General features: G+C 36.3%; 1 pseudogene across 1 annotated transcript; it reads left to right on the top strand.

Annotated features, from left to right (window-relative positions):
• The first annotated feature begins 5,283 nt into the window (after positions 1 to 5,283).
• On the top strand, positions 5,284 to 18,444 carry LOC149411858 (juvenile hormone epoxide hydrolase 1-like; annotated as a pseudogene). Its single transcript, XR_016304723.1, has 6 exons — positions 5,284 to 5,299; positions 9,415 to 9,621; positions 10,748 to 11,140; positions 14,842 to 15,190; positions 16,193 to 16,434; positions 17,601 to 18,444. The product of XR_016304723.1 is annotated as a juvenile hormone epoxide hydrolase 1-like (transcript).
• The last annotated feature ends 927 nt before the right edge of the window (positions 18,445 to 19,371 follow it).

Consider the following 19,371-nt stretch of genomic DNA (forward strand, 5'->3'; position numbering starts at 1 on the left):
CAACATTTTCCTAAAAAGAGTTGAGAATATTAAGGATCTTGGTATTATTTTTGACAGGCAACTAACATTTGTTCCTCATATAAACGAAATAACCAACAAGGCCATGAAATGTTTGGGTTTTATATTAAGGACAACGAAAGATTTTAAATTAATAAATTCCTTCAAACTGCTATTCACTGGTTTAGTTAGAAGTAATCTAGAGTATAACTCAACAATCTGGTCTCCATTTTATAAGATTCACCAATTAAAAATTGAAAGAGTGCAACATAAATTTCTGCGATTTATTAATTATAAATTAGGAATTCCAAACGAATATCTTAATTACACTTTCCTCATGAACTTACTAAATTTAACCGATTTATCATTGAGACGCACAGTGTGCGACTTAGTATCTCTTTTCAAAATTTCGAATGGCAGACTGGACGCCATTGATTTGACGAGTCTTATATCGCTCCGTGTACCTACGCGCGACACTCGACAGACCGCTCTATATAATGTTCCCATATCTGCTAACAATTATTTTCAAAACTCACCTATTCAAAGACTTCACATACTCGGTAATAAGTATAGCTCAATTGATGTTTATCATCACCAATCAGTATACAAACTAAAATACAGTATACTAGAATGTTTGTAACAGATTGATAATTTTTTTTCAAACGCATATTTTATTGTTTCATTAACTAAGCTTTGTTTTGTAAAATTCCCAATCGGGCAAAATAAAGATTGATGATTACAAAGATGGTTTACAACAAACTGTAGTGTTTATCTTTATAATAATAATAACAAACTTACTTGTCTTGTGTGTATTACCTACTTACATTATTATACTCTTGTAACTACACTATATTTATATAAACTTATCGAACTCATTGTCCAAATTCCAATAACACCGTAACTATATACTTGAATTGTATCTACTTAACTACCTACCTATATCTGTTATATTTTTCTCAAGTTTATGTATTAGTTTAACCTATGTTCTGTAAAATATTCAACCGACGTACTTTGTACAATAAACTTTGCTTGCTTATGTTTATAAAATAATAACACCATAACAATAACCCTACACATTGTTATGTAAGTTCATACTCAATTTATTATGCTATGTAATTAAAATATTTTATAATGCTACTGAACAACAAAACCCATAACGTGTATATGTAAAAGCCTTCTAGGCGTTAATAAAATGAAATAAAATAAAATAAAAACTTCAATCACGCATTTTCACAAAAATGCTGGCCACGTGGAAAAAACCTTAAATTTTAGAGAGATGTGGCACTTTTCGAGTGTTGCCACTTCTTAAAAGTGTCAGTGGTGATACCAGCAACAAAAATAACGAAGGAATGGCCATCATATCCAAGTTATTTAGAAGTAGAGACAACGTAAACATAAAAATCAGGAAATATTGGAACTGTCCCTATTAATATGGCAACCCACTGTACACTGCAATGTATTTGTATGTTTAACAGTGGAACCAAATATTGTCAACATTGATTTTTCCCATAAAACTATTTATTTATCAGTAAAAAGAAATTCTTAAGAGCGACAGTAATGTCAGTACAGCTGGATACACTTTCTTCGCAGACGATGATATTGCTAGTTGAAAACCTATGGAAAGCGCCGATAATTCCAGTATTATGACGAGTTGCTGCAAGTAAAATCCTCAAAAATTCACTAAAACCCTCCACACAGCATCCCCAAAGATGACATAGGCCCTGAGGGAAATTATTTTCTTCAGGGCCTCCTGTGTGGAGTAAATATAATTAAAAAAAAGTACTAGGTAAATTATTTGATTTGTGTATTTCACACAAACATTATAACATTATTATTTTTTTTACCTTTAAGTTGGCAATTACAGAAATATTCATTTAAAAAAAAGATTTCTTATGCTAGGTTTTTAACATTTGGCATTTTATTTGAAATTTAATTTAGAAAATAAGGAAAATATTACTGTAAGTAGATTTTCCAGATTATATCTTTTTCTTTACACTGTCAAAAATTATAAGCAAATATTGTTTCCCTATAAATGCGTGAGAGAATATTAATTTCACCTATCTTTAAAGTATGTTATAATATGTCAGAAACTTCAAAAATATCTGATATGTTAACTTAGAACTTATTTAAAACTTGTAAAAATTAAAAGAGCCAAGTTTGACGGTGATTAAAACCGTATGTAGGGCAATAGATGGCAAGCAGTAAACAATTTTTAATATAATTAACTATAGTTTAACACAACAGTAGAATAGCATCAAAAAAATATGAAGGACTTAGTTTTCAATTCAATTTGTTTATTCTTTTAAAAACATTACAAAATTACATTTTACTTTGTTTTTAAGTACATTGGTAAAATAGTATTACATGATAAATAAGCGGTGTATCAACAATACCAGCATCAATAGAGCTTGCCTTTTAAAGGCAGTTTCACCGATGCTAAATAGGTCGAAATCCGAATTGATTTTGTTCAACAGCAAGACAGCTCTTCCCACCGGCATGACCTGCAGGCAAGTTGGTCCTGCAGGCCGGGAGATAAACCAGTCTATGCTGTCGGTGACGGAGACAACCATCAGGAACATAGAGACTAATACTCTCCATGATAGTCGGATTTTCAAACCATCCACGAAACAGTTTGAAGAAGTGTGATACAATGTGCACATCTCTTCTGACCCGTAGATGGTTCATACCGAGTATGCCCAAGAGAAAGTCAGTAGGATAGTAGCCATACTCCCGCAGGTAGAAGAATCTCCAAAATTTCTTCTGCACGCTTCCAGCATGAGGGAATACTTCACCAGATGTGGGCTCCAAACCATCGACCCACTCTCAAGCCTACCTCTAACCAACGCAATGTATAGCATTTGGAGAACCCGTATAAGACGGATACAATATAGTAAATATCTCAAATCCAAATATAATATTGAAATTTTAATAGAAATAATAGACACTCTTCTACAATTTCTAGTTTTTAGTTTGGAATTTTAATTGACAGTAACAAAATACATCCAAAACCTTCAAAACTTAGCTTTACACCCCGCACACTGCAGTGCACCTCGAGTTAGCCATAATTTCACTGGACTGCAAATGTAGCCAGCCACACTATAAGGGTTGACAAACAATTTTAGTTATTAATACAAAATCAAGTTAAGGGTTTTAATGGTATGTAGTACTGTAGTGACTACAATCACATCATTTGTCAAATATTCAATGAATGCACATATTAAATGATAAGAAGATCCTGGCGATAATTGGATAAGAAAACGGTGTGCAATATAGTTGTGAATGATGAATATTTGGAGCAGGTGGATGAGTTTGTGTATTTGTGAAGTATGTTTACGAGAAATGGAAGAAACTCCATTAATGAAGGACTGAAAGCAGTTGGCGCTATCAAAAAATTATCCAAAGAAACAAAGCTAGCTGTCCACAATGGAGTGCTGGTACCTACCCTGAGGTATGGCAGTGATGGAACTGGCAGAGGAATGATGACTGAATGCTGTACAGATCCCCGAAGTATCTTAGTATAGAACCACAAAAGATTGTGTGAAAAATGTGGAGATCCGCAAAGAACTCAAGGCTAATGTAAGTGTGATTAAGATTAAGAAAGGGACACTCATATCGTTTGGGTATGAACGAAGAAAGGAGTGTAAGGAGAATATAGAGAAGTCTGGGACGTCCAAGGAAGACATAGCATCATCAAGTGAATCAGTTACTTGAGTCGGGCCTTGAAAAGAATCAGAATAATAGAAGAGTATGTATGAATGTGAATGAGGCAAGGAGTGTGTGCCAAGACCGAGGTGTTTGGCGGTCCATCTTCTGCTTGCCCCTGCCAGGAAACGACATAATAGTTAGTTAGTCAAGTTCCTGGCATGTTCCTTGTAGAGGCACAATGTATTTATTGCACATATTATGTAAAAATGCTTAAATGTCATGCCACGCTGCTAAATTGTTCTTGCACATTTTAAGTAATTACAATTTTTCTTTCCCGAATAACACAAAATATTTTTTTTTTACAAGAAAAAATTGTTTCAGAAATTACGTTTTGCATCTAGAAAGCTATTTTATTTTATGAAATTTTGAAGTTAAATTGATACAGTTAAGTGAAGCATAATATAATATATGTTGATTACTAATAAATTAAAATGAATTTTGACATAGATATATGTGTACATTATTTAAGTATTTATTATAAAGAAGCGTAAATTAACCCACTCCCCGACATCCGATCCAGCTGAAACTCATCAGATAGACTCGTCGTCAATGACAATACGTTCTATCAAATTTTGGTGGCAATCACATTTCAGACATTGCAGTAGTTAATACACAAAATATTTTTTTTTATTTGACGAGGTTGATAATATAGTTGTCGACTTCAGTTCCTGGGTAGGAAGGTTAAATCCTCAGTCAAACCAATTTTTTCTAATTTTTAAAAGACAATTTAAAATAGAAGTATTATGGAAAAAAAAACTTTGTTTCTACAGGTTGATATTTTTTATACTGTTTTTTGTTTTCTTAAATAAGTACTTAGGTATATATGTATTTTTTTCTTAATTCCAATCTTTGTGTTTCTGTTTTATCACTAATTACATTTTTTTTCTATAAATGTATTTTACGAAAACTTCACTGGTCTTTGACACATTACGCGTATTATGCCCACATAATTTGGGCGTGGCATATACGTATCTTATGTTCGGGTGACACACTACGCTATAATCTTACTCCAGAGAGGGGGTCAGACAATTGGGGAACTGCCGCGGAATATGATTTCTTTGTATGGGATCTGTCACTTTGACAGATGACAGTCGCCACGCCCACACTTATAACACATCATCTTTGTAGGTGTGTATGGCATTGTATGGCAAGCAATATTGAGTTTTATAAAACGCTTTGAATTTATAGCATCGCCTTTATGCAACTTGGTAGAATACACAATAGTGACGAGTAAGAGTGGCAGCGCGTCATTTAAATTTTGTTTGTGATTTAAATCTTCGATTGAATCTTTTAGTACTAGTAAATATACTTTAGATAGAACTTACGAAAGCATAATTTTGTACAGCGCCATTAGGGAAGGTCGTTGAAACTTAATTTAGTTGGGTTCCTTTTTTGGTTTTCGTACGCAGGCGGCGGCACTTCTCATGGCGGCCCTGCTTTTATGCGTTAATAAACCCAAAAACTGCACCGGTCCCAGCAATTATTTACCTTGCCACGCTTTACCGGTTTCTGGCGTTCTTTAGTTGTTTCTTCTTTCAGTTATTTGGCGACGGTCAGTTGGTGTCGGTAGTGAGTGCAATTGTGTAAGGATTTTCTGGTTTGTTATTGATCTTGTATTATTGGTAATTAAACCAAGCGATGCCAGAACTACCGAAATTCGTTGAAAATCTACCAAAATTAATATCCTCTGAAAATGTACCGAAGTTTTTCGAATTTAGAAACAAAATTCTTGAAATCTCAGTAATTCTCAGGGAAATTACTGAGATTTAATTACTTCCCTATGGATTCGAAAATTTCAGGCACATCCTCACTAATCTAACGGAGCCAAATCTCGATTGTGTAGGACCGACATTTATTCCGTATATTAACTGCTGTAATGTCGTCAGATTTTAGAGAAATGTGTATCTGTCTGAGTGTGATTGACACCTACCATATATCCCGCCATCCGATCGAGCTGAAACTCGACAGATAGACTTGATGTCGATGACAATACATTCTATCAACTTGCATTTGGTCACATGCATTTTTCTGAAATTGGATGACATTACATCAGTTAATATACGAAATAAATGTCGGTCCTACACAATCGAGATTTTGCTCCGTTGTTACATCCCAGGGATGGTCGCTGGGGAGGAAGGTTCAATCCTCAGTCCAACCAAAAAAATAAATATACATATTTTTTTAAGTACCTACATAAATCTCATTAAATGATATATTATAGTAAAAAAAACTTTGTTTTTCACGTTTATTTTTATACTATTATTATTTTTTTATTTATTTTTATTTGGTACAATATTTTTTACATTTTAAGTTTTCCAGTAATGTAGGCCTCACTGGGTGGCTTGCCCGTGCTGAGGCCTTCATTTTATAATATGAAAATATAATCTACATAATACATTTAAAGAGAAAATAATACATATAAAATATAATCTTGTGTGTTATTTGTAATTTGTTTGATGTGAGGTATCCATCTAAGGTTATGGTCAATTAAGATTCCTAGATACTTTATTTGTTTTGTTTTGTCTAGAGGAGGGCAATCGCAGATGTTGGTGTTTAAACATTCGTGTATTTTTATGGTGTTTGTGTTGTTTTTTGCTGTCCCGTGCTATTTATACTGTATGTTGTGAATTATGTCTTTGATATGTTAAGTGTAAGTATGTTTGAGTCTAGCCATGTTTTCACTTGCGAGATTACCAAATTCGCTATGTTATGTACATTATTACAATCCTTAGATTTGAAAAGTAAAACTGTGTCATTGTTATTGTTGTTATTACATTACAATATAACTTATGTACGACTACTATGATACGGGCGTAAGCCGTGAAATTGGCCCATGGTGGAATAATAGCAGAACTTGAAGAAAACTTTCACAGGACTTTGAAATTACCTGAAAAACCTTACCTCAGCTTTGCATTCTTTCCGAATCTATATATTTTTAACACGATCATACATGGTTTTACAAAGGTTTTACCACACAAACGCCTCAGGGATCTCATTTTTACAGCATTCACTCATTCAATGATTTTATATTCATACCGATGACGTGCAGAGAAAAAATTTACGCGTTTCATTGATTTTAAAACTCAATCTTGTCTCAGAGAACTTGAATATACCGGTGAGAGGTCGTAAGTAACGTCATAGTTCTAGTAACTTCAGTCTTTTTGTTTTGATACAAGACGCAGGAAAAGAAAGAGGATGATCGTCGATGACGTACATATGTACTAACTTTAGTTCTGTGAAATAACTGTACCTAAATTAAATAAGAATATTAATTGTTCCAAATAGAGTTTACTACAAGTTTTTTGTACTTCGATCCCTAGTATCTAGTATGGCGAAGTTTCTGACTGCAACGGTATCAGTTGTGCAGATTCATTTTGTACTGGCATCCCTAGTATCTAGTATAGCGATGTTACCGACTGCAGCGTTTTCAGTTGTTCAGACTTCATTTTGTACTGGCATTCCTAGTATCTAGTATAGCGATGTTACCGACTGCAACGTTTTCAGTTGTTCAGACTTCATTTTGTACTGGCATTCCTAGTATCTAGTATGGCGATGTTACCGACTGCAACGTTTTCAGTTGTTCAGACTTCATTTTGTACTGGCATTCCTAGAATCTAGTATAGCGATGTTACCGACTGCAACGTTTTCAGTTGTTCAGACTTCATTTTGTACTGGCATTCCTAGTATCTAGTATAGCGATGTTACCGACTGCAACGTTTTCAGTTGTTCAGACTTCATTTTGTACTGGCATTCCTAGTATCTAGTATAGCGATGTTACCGACTGCAACGTTTTCAGTTGTTCAGACTTCATTTTGTACTGGCATTCCTAGTATCTAGTATGGCGATGTTACCGACTGCAACGTATCAGTTGTTCAGACTTCATTTTGACATCCCTAGTATCTAATGCTACGTATACCATGATTTGTGACGTATACAGTATACATACGCGAGCCGAACTGCCGAACTGAACCTCAACTTATGGGAAAGGAACTAAGCAACCGCAAATGGAGCGATATGCCGCTTGCAGTTGCTTCGTTCTTTTCCCGTAATTCGTGGCTCCGTTCAAGTTCGCAAATGTATACGTACCATAAACGTATACGTACATAAATGTATACGTACCATAAACTTACCTTTTTAAGCTGTCGTACCCTTAAATTAAATATACCATTCCTAAGAGAAAGTCCAGTTATATTCAATTAAGTTCTAAATCCTGTATCTAAATTTCGCCAATAAACAATTAGATAATGTTAATTAAGTGTTAATCTCAAGTGACCTACCAGATAAGTATTGTACTGTATATTTTCTCCATAAATAGTTAAGTAATAACATAGATCACTGTAAAAATGTATTATAAGTTTGTACAGCGCCCTTGAGGTGATTTTGCACAAAAACGGCGCTATACAAGTCATCCAATTATTATTATTATTATTATTATTATTATTTATAATATGGCGACTTTACCGACTGCAACGTATCTGTTGTGCAGACTTCATTTCGTACTGGCATCCCTAGTATTTAGTATGGCGACTTTACCGACTGCAACGTATCAGTTGTGCAGACTTCATTTTGTACTGGCATCCCTAGTATCTAGTATGGCGACGATACCTACTGCAACGTATCAGTTGTGCAGACTTCATTTTGTACTGGCATTCCTAGTATCTAGTATGGCGACTTTACCGACTGCAACGTGTCAGTTGTGCAGACTTCATTTTGTACTGGCATCCCTAGTATCTAGTATGGCGACGTTACCGACTGCAACGAATCAGTTGTGCAGACTTCATTTTGTACTGGCATTCCTAATATCTAGTATGGCGACGATACCGACTCCAACGTTCTGCAGACTTTATTTTTTTAAACAGATAGGTACTTTTACAAAATGTGTAAATCTTAAATCAAGATGGAAATTTATATGTATAAAATTTCCCTTCATACCTTTTTATTTCAAGGATTGAAGTAATATTAAACTGGGCTAAAGTTCGACTGCGAATATTAAGAAACTGATTTATCAAGTTTTCACTTTCCATGGCAGTAACATGAAGAGCATTTAGGTAGGTACCTATTAATTATAAAGCAGTGGCGAATTGAGACCTTTTTTCAAATTACACACATGAGTGCAAAGCTGATGTAAGCGTAATGAGAAAGATCAAGAAAGGGACGCTCAGATGGTTTGGGCATGTAGAGCAAATGAGCGAAGAAAGAAGAGTGTAAGGAGAATTTACGATGCAAATGTGAATGGTAGCAGAAGTCGGGGACGCCCGAGGAAGACATGGCACGATCAAGTGAATCAGATACTCGAGTCGGGCTATGTCAAGATTCAGAATAATAGAAGAATATGTATGAATGTGAATGAGGCAAGGAGTGTATGCCAAGACCGAGTAGTTTGGCGGTCCGTCCTCTCTGCCTACCCCTGCGGGGAAACGGTGTGATGGTTAGTTAGTTAATTAGTTAGTCACACATGCTGGTATCAGGGATCGAAACTAAAGAATGTGCGAATTGTTTAATCAAAATTTGAACCTGAGGGATTCCAACATATTTTTGATACATTCGCTGTCCATTAAAAAATAACTTCGACGTACTTTGTTTATGCTTTTTCAGTACTTTTCAAACTTTTCTGTATAACTCTATTTTTGATTCCATGTACGACAATGTCAAATTTTTTAGGAGTAGGTTATCGTTTGCGTGTATTGCAAGTGGAACTATACATATTTCAAGCGACATTTATTTCAGATGGGTGCCTTCTGTCGTACATTCTCCTTCCTCGTCCTATTGTTCGCATTGTGGACAGGATTCAATCTGTATAAAGTATGTAGGGTGCCTCCAATGCCAGAGGTCCAACTGGATAAATACTGGGGCCCAGGACAGCCCGGCAAATCAGCAGACACTTCCATCAGGGCTTTCAAAGTGGAATTTAAGCAAGAGGTAAGACTTACTTACATTAATTCTTCCCATGTATACCTCATACTCCATAACAATGCACATGATGTATTACGCGATACACTTACGCTTGATTCCCCGACATTTGAACCCCGACAGTTGATCCCCCCGACAGTTGGCCCCTCGGCAGTTGATCCCCCTGCAATTCGATCCCTCAGACACTGATTATTTATTTTTTACTTCCTCGAATGCAGAGAGGATTTACGACCTAACTAAACCAACTGTATGGTTATCCTCTCTGCTTACTCTTTCGGAAACACGGCATTATGGTAATGCACGGTATTACAAAAATATTTTTGTAGCTGATTTCCACTCAAGACGCCTGCAGATATCACAGTGTCAACTTTTGTTATACAGCCGTATATTATCCTGTCTGCATACGTTATCACGGAGGAAATACAACAGAAATATTTTTTTGGAGATCAAGTGTCCGAGGAGTCAACTGCCTAGAGATAGACTAACCTGGGAATCAACTAACCGAGTGATAGACTGTCCTGCGAATCAATTGTCCGACGGACCGACTGTCGGGGGATAAGGGCGGGTCATTACGCATCTGTTGAGATAGCAGTCGTTGCACTTCGTACATTATAGCGAACTAGCGTCAAAGTCAGTACGGAGCTATTCACTATAATGGTGATTAAAGAACTCTCCACTGTACGATTGTGGACTGGTTCAAACATTAGAAAACATCGAAGAAGAGTGTCCACTATATTAGTTCACCATTAACACACCTGACTGATATCATATACGGAGACGGTCTGCAGAGCTCCCGGTGAAATCGGGCCGTGGGCTCATTGCACCAGAATGTATCCTTACTGTTTGACGTAAGCCTTTGATGAAGTTTTCTTGGGTTGTCATTGGGTGGCGATGAACCCCGGTTCCACAACATGATACCCTAGGTATCTGCATCCTCTCAGACACTTCATACGACTATTAACTGCAATCCACTTGGCAGTGTCCAATCTTACTAGCTCCCTCAGTCGTCTTCCATCCATATTGAGTACTTTGGATTAAGTAAATCAATCCAGTAGTTGTTATTTCATCCTTAAGGTTTCTATCGAATTTGTATTCATGAAATATTTATTATAAACTAAGTAATGCTATGTTTCAGATGGTAAGAGATTTGAAAGACAGACTGATCAAGACCAGGCCATTTACAAAGCCTTTGGAAGGTGTTGGTTTCCAATACGGCTTCAATAGCGACTACCTAGCGGAAGTTCTAGACTTCTGGCAGACCAAATACGATTTCGCAGAGAGACAGAAATACCTCAACATGTATCCCCAATTCGTGACCAATATTCAGGGGCTGGACATACATTTCTTGCATATCAAATCAAGAAATCCAAATCAGTTGAAGGTGGTGCCTCTGATTCTGTTGCACGGATGGCCTGGTAGCTTTGTAGAGTTCTACAAGACGATTCCATATTTTGTTAGACAGAGAGAAGGGAAGGATTTTGTTTTTGAAATTGTGGTGCCGAGCCTTCCTGGATATGGGTATTCACAGGTATGTGTTCAAAATGTAAATATAATCTTCTAATTTTATACGTTTTTAAATTAAATTACTAGCGCAGACCTGTGAAAAATCACATGATATTATAATGGTATGATTTGTGAGGCTTAAAGCATTTATAAAATACTAGGTGTGGTCCGCTACGCATTGCTGTGGCTCAGTGTGTCTGTGCAGATAGAAACAATAGCGCGTGTTGCTTTTACGTCCAACAGATGGCGCTGTTAAAAAAAACATGTTTTTTCATCTGTTGTTAATTATATTCTTATAAGATTTTACCACATCTGATAATAATATCATATAGGTATATAAAAACTTACGCGTATTCGAATGCAACGTTGTAGACATGGGCAGATTCATTCACAATAATGAATCAATTCAGTCTTATTCACCTGGTCAAGTGAACTAATTCATTAAATTCATTCATTTAATTCCTTCATTCGACACTTCATTTTGGTATTGTACCTAGATTGCTCACATTTAGGAAACTTAAAGAAAACAATAATGAACCATTTTTTCGCATTCACATAAATGTGTTCGTTTTGAAAAAAACATTTTAAATAAACACACAAAAAATATCAAATATAGGGATTTATTATGTACATTGCAGAAGTACATTTATAACTTTACTTAGAAAACCTGTATTTGTAAGCTTTACACTTTATAGCACAGAGTTCTTAAAGCGAGGAGAGCTTTGGAGTAACTTAAGTAAAAAAAGATATGTCGTTCCACAAAATAAACATGTTACAAATTTTTTAATAAATATGTTATTTTACAAACAAAAATTAAAAGTAATTTTACAAGTCACTAATAAAATCGTTAAAATGGGTGCCGCAAAGGAAACGGAAGGCGCAGGGCGCTGGACCTGGAGAGGAATAGTCGGATGTTTATTTTTTAACTGCCATTTCTAAATTGTGGAGCAATGCATCCCTCCATCTACTTCAGAAAAGTAACACCAAAGTTCGATCCTTTTTCTGGAATATATCTTGGCTATTCAATATGTTGCTTTTTCCTATAAAAAACGAAGGTAAAACATCATTAAACGATACCAAAAATAAAAAGTTTCACTCGATTTTTCTTTTTTTGCATAGAAAATTTTTGCTGGCAAACTGAATCCCAGAATAAAAAATATTATTATCTTTCTTCGTAAAACTATCTATATATTTACTATCCTTTACATAAAAAATATATTATTTTAGGGGCAATGAGATACGTTCTTAAAGCAATTATAAGAACTATATTATTACTATCCCACTTTTGTTTAACCGATCGGTTCACCTGGAATAAGCTTCAACCACATATATATTATATTTATTTATTTTAATGTTTGCAGGTACTTACCTCAATGGTAATTTTAAATCCATGCGCCAAATAAAAACTGATTGAACGTCTGAAATTGAGTGGCATACAATTCAGTACAAAAATACAGAAATCAAAACAAATTACTTGTGATAACGCTTAGAAACAAAACGATATTTACGTTATTGTTCTTATAAGTATGTTTTTTATGTACCTGCTTACTTGTAGACGTAAAACGAGATCGGTTGACTGTCGAATTGTGGGTGATGATCACCCACAATTCGACAGTCAACCGATCTCGTTTTACGTCTACAAGTAAGCAGGTACATAAAAAACATACTTATAAGAACAATAACGTAAATATCGTTTTGTTTCTAAGCGTATTGCATTATTTTCGCATGTGAAAAGGAGAAGAATACAGGAGATACTTTCGCTTTTTCACTAGAATTCAGATTCCGAAGTAGAAAGTTTTCACCTGACTAGGTACTAAATCGAAGGTTTAGCCACGCGGGAACTAACGACGAACCGATTGACAGCTGACATAGCGCAATGAATTAGGAACTTCTGACTAGTAAGTGTGTTGTGTCTATCTGCGACATTAATGAATTGCGTTCTTGCAGACGGTGCGGACGGACCTGTAACTAGTAAGGAAAGGGACTCGATTACGAATAGGGAATTGGGAACTCTGTCTCGAGTGTCACTGTCTCTGTCCTGTTTCACTTATTCCCTGAGATTGAGCGCTTGTCCGGACAGACTCGGTACATGGGACATAGGATTTGTGTCACGACGCGTGACGTCACAACTGAAAACGGAATAAATTCGTTAATTCCTTGACTGGGGACTCGATGAAAAGAGTCTTTTGGATTACGGCGCGGGACGCGGGATACTAGATACGCGATTTAGTGCGACAGGGCACAGTACATATAAACTTCGCGGCGCGCCGCCATAGTACCGTAATAATATTTAATTAGATTTCTATGAAACACTATAATATTTAAATCATTTAAAGTGCACATCATTATTAATTGTTACCTTATTATCATGAAATAATTTAATTGTAAAATGTTTAGAAAAAAATGCCAACGATAACGAATTAAGATTCAATTCCTTTTGAAAATGAGAATAAGATCGATTGTGTTACAAGATTGAATTAATTCATGGAATTAATTCAATCAATTTTGCCCACCTCTACAACGTTGTATCGAAATTTCAAAGCAATCGCTGAAGAACTTTCGGAGAGCTTAGATTTTGACCAAACAAACATTTATATTTTTATATAGGTAAATATTTACCTTTTTATCTACCTTCTAAAAATATAATACCTATGTGAGTATTACATATATATAAACCTTCCGGAATAAATTCTCTAAATTTTAGTTAAAATCCTATCAAAATCCGTTGCATAGTTTAGAAGAACTGAGCGCACAAACAGACAGGATCAATTCCTTTAAAAAACAAATATTTATGTTTATAAGACAAGGTTTTATGAATAGCATAAAGGATAACAAATAGATATTTCAGGCGACTAATTACATTTTTGTTGACAAATTAGAGGCGTCAGAAATTTACCTTTCGAATAAACACCGCTAGTAAACTAAAAAAACCATTTATCAAAAAATTGTATTCTAGAAATACATCCACATTTCAAATACGGAATGTTTAAAAAATTAATTAAAATTAAATAATTTTGGTACCTACTTTATCGCTTGTCCGTATTGTTCCCACAATTAATTCCGATAGTAGTTTTTCAAACATTTTCGGATTACTTGTAAAACGATCGGATGTACGACTAATCGATAGTGTCGCACGTTCCTAATTTTGCGGTGGTGGGAGGCTGTTTATTTTAGCAGAGGTCCCCAATCCCCATCTGTGATCCTATTCTGTTGATTGACATATTTAAGGCAGGTCCATGTTCATCTCACATGTGCATCCTTGTTCTTCTTCATAAGCCTTCTAACGTCCGTCTTTTGATTTATACCTCCCACATTTTTTCACAAGTTGTTAGTTATTGACTGCTCTTGTTTAACATTTACATTTTATGTATTGTTATGTAGCCGTTTGAATCGTAGGAAATAATAATAATAGCCGAATGCTAGTCACACATATGTCCCATCCGTTACCATGTCCCGTAAGTATAAGATGTAATACTCTGTGTGGACTATGTGTACGTTGTAACGTAGCCCTGCCATAAGATAACGTTGAAAAACTCTTTTGTCATTACTGAACCCCTGTACCGCTCTGAATGAAGTAGCAGAAGATGATAACGGACCTCCCGGCTTGAGTGAGAGTCGATATCGTGCCTTCGAATGAGCTAGTCCGAGGTGATGTCGATCGACTGGTACATAAATCCAACATCTCTAATTGCATAGCAGTATCTAATATAGAATTAATATGTTTAGGGAGCTTCGAAGACAGGACTAGGAGAATTGGAAATTGCAACAGTGATGAGAAATCTCATGGAGAGATTGAACTACAAGCGCTTCGTGATCCAAGGCGGGGACTGGGGATCAGTAATAGGCTCCTACATGGCCACCGTCTTTCCGGACCAAGTGATCGGCTACCACTCCAACTTTGGAATGGCCTTCACCGCCTCAAGCACCTTGAAGTTACTGGTTGGTTCCATCTTCCCATCGCTTGTCTTAGACAGGGAGTTTGAACAAAACATCTTCCCCCTGAGCAAGATGTTCGCTAAGTTGATAGAAGAGAGCGGTTATTTGCATCTTCAGTCTACAAAACCGGATACAATTGGTAAGATTTTTTAGTTTGGTTTAACATTTTTATAAAACGTAAACGATTGTACAATATGATGTAAATTTGATGGGCACGTGGCACGACTAAGATGTTGGACTTTCATTATTAATGTTTGGGTTATTTGGTTTGGAAAGAGAAGCCAAGGTCGCTTACAGATAATATGAACTGACGACTTGAAAAGAACTGTTGGTATCGGACGAGTGAGAGTCGTTAAGAATAGGCTGCGAAATTTTAAAAACTGTTCCTAAAACTAGACGCCTTAACGTAAGTATCCTCATAGCTTCTTTTTATCCTTCTGGTGCCCTCTCCTACGGGTATCATAAGGATAATCTTCAGCCTGCAGGGTATATCCGGAAAATCTCAGCGAAGCTACACTAAAAATATGCATAACAGTGTAGGGTTCGAATTCGCGAAGTGCAACGTCTTTCATCAATATATCATTGGACTTTCAGTTGGGTAACTTTGCAATTCAGGGGGGGGAACTATCAGCTTCTTCGAGTTGCACACAAAATCGTATAATTATTTCTTCCGCATGCATGCCACGAACAAACATTTTATTTAATAGTTTTATAGTAGACTAACTTATTGAGTAAAACTTCGAATTGTGATGTTTCATCGTTGAAGGTAATATTAACCATATGCCAGTAAAACTTATCGGTTAACGCTAAATTGGGCTGCGGGTTGCGAATCACTGTTACAACTGCTATGATTCAATGTCTATATCTACATGTATTGTGATACAGATAGGAAGTGGCAGTTACTCTTGCTGAAATGCCACCATTGGAACGATGCTATATTATACATGGCATTATGTAATTCGTAACAAGATCTGAATAAGTACTTAACTTATCAACTTTCCTTTTCCACGTCCACTTCCTCTCGTCATTCACTTCAGCCTAACAACACACCACAATTGGGGATGCCACACGGGTCCCACTTCGGGCAGTTGGGAATCTTGTGCGGTGTTCACATAAAATAAAAATGAAAACATTGTTTAAGGTATTGCTTTGCTGGACTCTCCCGCCGGACTGGCAGCCTATATCCTGGAGAAGTTTTGCGTTTGGACTAATCCCATGTTCAAGTCTCTGCGAGACGGTGGCATCGAGAAGAAGTTCGCCCTCACTGAGCTGATCGACATGGTCTACTGGGATGGTCTACTGGGATAGTCGGTCCATCGTCACCTCGGCGAGGCTGTACGCAGAGTCTGTCACTATTAAAACCATGGGGAGGGGACTGGACAGGTGAGAATTTTATTATTATTATTGATTCAGAGACTGTACGCATAGCTCCCGTCCACTGTGTTCATTTAAATATGTTTCTTAATAATTTTTATACCAGGGTTGCATTTGGTATATTATTAAGAGGAAGCTACAAGCCAAAATGTGTATATTCTTGATATACCTTATATTGTAGGTAATAGGCATTAAAATCGCTTGACAAACGGAGTCCAGAAACGTTTGATTTCAAGCACAAAACCGGTTTTTATTTATTTTTTAAATAATTTTATTTTTATTTTTTTTATTTTTTTATATTAACTCCACACAGGAGGCCCTGAAGAAAATAATTTCCCTCAGGGCCTATGTCATCTTTGGGGATGCTGTGTGGAGGGTCTTTTGTGGAGAGGAAGGAGTGAACATGGGTCTTGAAGAGTCCCATGTTATAGGAGGGAGGAAACACAGAGGCCGGCAGTTCGTTCCACAGCCGAGCTGTTGAACTTAAGAACGAATCGTAGAAGCGACCCGTTCTCATGTGACAAATGTCAACCGTGTACAAATGTTGGGCGCGCGTTTGGCGTGTATCCCGACTACGCACCGGTGCCGAAGGGATCAATGACGCTAGTTCCTCAGAGCATCTTCCATTGTAATACCGATAGAACAAGGACAGCATACCTACCTGACGCCTGTGCTCTAAATATTGCAGTCCGTTTGTTAAGATTGGGGAATCTATCAAACGGACTTTTTTTATAAGAAAGCAAAAAAGTTAATCAGGTGAAACTGTCACAGATAATCTTAGCTATAATACTGTATTTTTTAAAGTTGTTTCCTTTACGCGTTCATACATTTCTATTGAAAATGAAAATTTTTAGTAGTTTACATTTATATTTTTTATTAAGTAATTTATTTTTTTATTTGTATTCTACTGAAGCAAAACTATAGGAAAATCTTCAATTTATCTAAAGCATATTTTTTGGTATTCATAATGTACACCAATTCGTTATAAAGATTAATCAAAATAGTGAGGGACGTTTTTCGCTATTGTATTGTAAGTTGTTAGGTTTTATTTTTGACCAGGAATGGTTGCAGTACTTTGGTTTTGCTTTCTCCCTCCTTTTCCTCTATTTCTTCCATTGCTGGGCTTTGACCCACTTTTATATTTTATAAAGTACGTAATTATTATTTGTTTACAGTATCCCCACCGAGGTGCCGACGGCCATTGCAAGATTTGAGCACGAGATGCTGATGTTCACGGAGGGCCAGTACCGGAGCAAGTTCCCCAACCTGCTGCAACTCTCGGACTTCCCCGACGGGGGGCACTTTGCAGCCCTGGAGCACCCGGAGATCCTATCCGAAGATGTGTGGTTGGCCACACAAAAATTCTTAGACTTTCACCAGAAGAAAAGCACAAAAATTGAACTGTAAACCAGTATGTCATTTGAGATTTTCACGGCCAGAAGCATTATCTTGATTAATTTTTGGGTTATTAATTTAGCGGACGTTTCGGACCGCGTTGCTTTTTATAATTATACAGCAGTACTTGTTTACGAATAGATCATTTTTATTAAATAATAATAATTTAAACATATTAAAAACTTTAAAATGGACTTTTTCATACTTATTTCTAAGTGTATCCCGGTAGGGTTTTTTTTTGTTTTTAAATCTATCTTCACGGAATAAAGAATAACACAAGAAATGCCTTGTAGGCGTGTTTCGTGATCCAAATACAAGCCCACTTTGGGCCTATATTTCTATACAAAACTGTGTTTCACCATGATTACGAAATTAAAATGAATAGCGATACACAATTTCAGACAGACCGCGTGCTAAATGGTCTAGAACCAAAAGTTACTGTGGCTCATTTGTTTCCATTCAAATGTATTTGGAAGGCACTTCTAGTTTTTTTTTTATTCTATGGCAGCCTTATTCTGAGATTGATGAAATTTTGCACACTAGACCTTCGAAACAAGAGAAAGGTCATGTCTACATAAAATTTCATAAAACCACCCTATCCCCTTTTCCCACCCCCTAAAGCAGAAATTTTTATAAGAGGATAATTACAGTGTACTTATCTGATTTCGAAAAACGTTTTCGGAAACGCCGGGAACTTTAGCTAGTGTGCACATAAATGATGAGAATCATACTTCTATTGGAGTAGATGCCTGTTGATACAATTTTTGTTGTTTAAATTCATTCTGCTTGGCTGCTATAATGCACAGTTACTTACGCCCGGAATGTAAGTCGGTCCGTATCCTCGCTATGTGCGTCATTCCTCGCTCAAAATTTAAGCGGACGAAATCGGCCGCTCAAGCCGTGGTAAGAGACAGAATAGTTTTCTTTTTAAACGCCTAGGCGCTAGCAGTAACAAATGTCAAATATGACGTTTACGTGAGTAATGGCGTACAGAAGTAAATTACCTGATGTTATCAGTATGTACTGGACGATAGATGAGAGATGTTGATGTTTCTTATTGATAATCAATCTAAAATAGACTATTTAGTCTGGTAAGGTATTATAAGAATGATCAGGAAAGTGTTTTCAACGGTAATTCAATGATTAGTGCATTGAATCCAGCAAAACAAATACTATTTAAAAATTAGTTTCCTCGCATTTACTACCATGCTGATTGAAGTGGGGAACTTTATTGAAAAATCAACTCGTGAGTTAGAAGGTAAGTTTTTAGATTCTCACGGCCAAAAGCATTTTTGTTGTTTGTTTTTGGGGTGTTATGCCGTGTTGCGCTAACTCCTTCTTTAGCCGACGTTTCGGACAGCGTTGCAGTGTCCATCTTCGGATGGACACTGCATCACACTGCACACATCTTCGGATCTACCGGATCTGCCCTGATGATGGACACTGCAACGCTGTCCGAAACGTCGGCTAAAGAAGGAGTTAGCGCAACACGGCATAACACCCCAAAAACAAACAACAAAAATCGTGAGTTAGAACATTAAATTAAGCCTA

This window comes from Hesperophylax consimilis, chromosome 24, assembly GCF_061612785.1.
Source record: "Hesperophylax consimilis isolate HC1 chromosome 24, BYU_Hcon_1.0, whole genome shotgun sequence".
Taxonomy (NCBI): domain Eukaryota; kingdom Metazoa; phylum Arthropoda; class Insecta; order Trichoptera; family Limnephilidae; genus Hesperophylax; species Hesperophylax consimilis.